This window comes from Vigna umbellata, chromosome 7 (genome assembly GCF_029865625.1).
Source record: "Vigna umbellata cultivar VRB3 chromosome 7, Vumbellata_1.0, whole genome shotgun sequence".
Classification (NCBI taxonomy): Eukaryota; Viridiplantae; Streptophyta; class Magnoliopsida; order Fabales; family Fabaceae; genus Vigna; species Vigna umbellata.
The window spans coordinates 6,022,242-6,025,334 of record NC_142171.1 but is presented as its reverse complement, the minus strand read 5'-3'; the positions used below and the strand labels follow the sequence as shown (position 1 = coordinate 6,025,334).

Sequence of the window (3,093 nt, the reverse complement as noted above, 5' to 3'; positions counted from 1 at the left end):
TATTAATTTGAGAAATACACATCCAAAATCTAACAATGATAAATTAACCCTACAAAAATACACATAGAAAAAAAAGTATTAAATGGTACTTAAAAATAGACTTTATAAGTGTTATAATGTGATAAGAAAGAAATAAAATAATAAGTATTAACTAAGCGTTTAAAAATAATAAATATTAATCTATCATCACTAATGGTGTCAACTCCAAAAACATCCCCAGTTTTATTCTAATCAACCCCTCCTTTGCTCTTTCCTCTCTCACCAAATCACCAAATCTCCAAAAGTTCAATTTTAGTTTGCTCCGGAATATAAGTTTCACCCTTATTTAATTTGATCAAATAAAGTGATATTATTATTAGTATCTTTGGAAGACATTCACCAACTGTAAACTAACACCAAAGCTAACTCCTGACAAAAACAATTACTAATAGTTATGGCTTCTAACTGCCACCCTTTACCTCTTAACTTCCTTTACTGAAACGCCCACACTCACTCTACCCTAAGAATCATTCTCTATATATATTTCCATCGTTTGCACCCTCCCTCCTCACAACCCCAGCAGAAAACTTCTCACTCAACAGCATACCCTAAACAATGCTGCACCATTTCAACATGAACATCTTGTTCACGTTCCTTTTAGCTGTCGCCACAGCATGTTTCTACGTCCCTGAGTTAAAACAACGAGGTTCGATCATAATAGCATCATGCATGGCCATGGCAATGCTGTACCACTTTTTAATGAAGCGACCCTGCAAAGTTTACTTGGTGGACTTTGCATGCTTCAAGCCAAGCGTGGCGTGCCTTTGCTCCAAGGAAACGTTGCTGGACAGAGCCAAGCGCGTGGGGTTTCTCTCCGACGAAAACTACAAGCTCGTGACCAAGATTCTCGACAGGTCTGGCTTGGGACCGTGGACCTATGTTCCAGAGGGGCTGTTGGCGATTCCGCCAAAGCTAACTTTGGACGAGGCAAGGAAGGAAACCGACACGGTGCTCTTCGGAGCTGTTGATGAGCTTTTGGAGAAAACTGGGATTGAAGCGAAGGACATAGGGATACTTGTCGTGAATTGTTGCTTGTTCAATCCCACACCGTCCTTGTCTGACTCCATTATTAATCGGTACAAGCTTCGAGGGAACATTCTGGCGTATAATCTCAGTGGCATGGGGTGCAGTGCAGGGGTTCTTGCTGTTGACTTTGCCAAACAGCTCCTTCAGGTTCTCGCTTATCATTCATGCTCATTGATTTTCATGTCTTGTGTTAGATATGTTGCAGATTTTGTTCCATATGTAGATAATAATAATTAACATGAAACTAAAACTGCTTTGAATCATTTCAATTTTTCACCTATGTAGCATGAAATGAGACATTTTCATATTTTTGAAGAGAGAAAATAGCATATAATAAAGATGACACACTGAAAGAGATGCACCAGTCTAATTTTATAATAGTTCTCATAATAACTACTCTGTTAATAATTCAAAATTATAATTATTAATAAATTATTGAATAAGATGGAAATCTACAATTTTATCACATAGGTCTAAAAAATATCAATCAACAATGTGATCCTCCACAAATTTGTACGCAAAACTATCACATCTTGTACCAGCTCAACCTTTTTAGATCTCCTTTTTTCTTACACTATTTTTTCCACATTTTTCCTCTTTCCGTTTCTTTTCAACTTTCATATCATTAATTACATCTCTCATCTATGTTCCTCCATTAATGGGGAAATCAAAACACTTTGTTGTGTTCTTTTGATTCCTCTGCAACCATTGTTTTGTACTTGCACTCCATGTGCCCAAACATAAACAGGATAATTTATGTATTGAAAACTGTAGTTTTTTGTTTGAAATATCTATAGCATTTTTCTCCAAAGTTACATTGAAAGAGACATAAAAAAAAAGAGAGTAATAAATATCACATAAAAAAGCTGGAAAATATTATTTTTAACATCATTTATACTAGTTTAGCAACTCGTTTTAGAGATATTTTGATTATTAAATAAATAACTCTATTTTTGTAAGAAAAGAGATTGAAAGAAAAATAATAAATATATAATGTGTAAAATTTATTAAATGTGATAATAATAATACAAAAAACTTATCTCTCTTTGTAATTCATAGCATATATTTTCGGTTGTGAATATAATTCTTCTATGAAAATTTAACAAAAAATATAGTGTACCAGGTTTCATGTAACAGCTACGTGAGTCGGTTGGGTGGGGCCACGTTTTATTTCATGTAGCTGTATCATCGGATAAAGTGCCATCAGCAGTGCACAAGTTACTAAGAACCAGTTTATTTTTATAGAAAATACTCGGATACCCGTAAAATGAATATTAAACTAATATATTAATTATTGTAAAAAAAATAAAAGGAAAGATAAAGATGAATATTAAACTAATATATCAAAATCAGTGTTCTTCATTTTCAGTTTTTTTCTTCCATATTTTTTTCTGTTTTTTAATTGTATACTTTTATAAGAAAAATAAACTATTTTTAATAAAATCAAACACATGTTAGCACAAGATATCTCTAGGAGTTAGGAATCAAAATAAAATGAAGTTTGTTTGTAGGGTAGAGATGGTTACCCACCCTATCTCTTACCATAAAAGCTCATGCTCCATTCAGAGGCATTTAAACCTTGTAGCCTGAAAATTTAATGCTCACATGAGACCAATTTGATGATCATATGAATTTTAAGGCCGAAAATTTTTCCAACCAAACTTGCTACAGCCTCAGACATTAATTAAAGAAACAAAAGTTCAGAAATTTATTGATGTTTAGATATATTAGGAAAAATATTTTTTACTAAAAAAATAAAAGTGGTTAAAATTTGTTCATACTTAAAAAGAAAATATAAATGTGTACTTTATTTATAAATAAAAAGGGAAGCGGGAATAAGGTGTAAATAATTTCTTATTTTATCACTCAATTATTTTTATTTCAAATCTATTTTACTCACTTTATCATCATGTATCAATCATTCATTATCAACTTTCCTTTTTCACTCATTTTAAATATTTACCTTTTCTTCTTCGTACATTTTTATCATCATCTTAGTAGTGATACACATTGTTCTGTAAAAATCAG

At 32.1% G+C, this 3,093-nt stretch overlaps 1 pseudogene; it reads left to right on the top strand.

Annotated features, from left to right (window-relative positions):
* The first annotated feature begins 549 nt into the window (after positions 1–549).
* LOC124822661 (3-ketoacyl-CoA synthase 20 pseudogene) lies at positions 550–1,315 on the top strand (annotated as a pseudogene).
* The last annotated feature ends 1,778 nt before the right edge of the window (positions 1,316–3,093 follow it).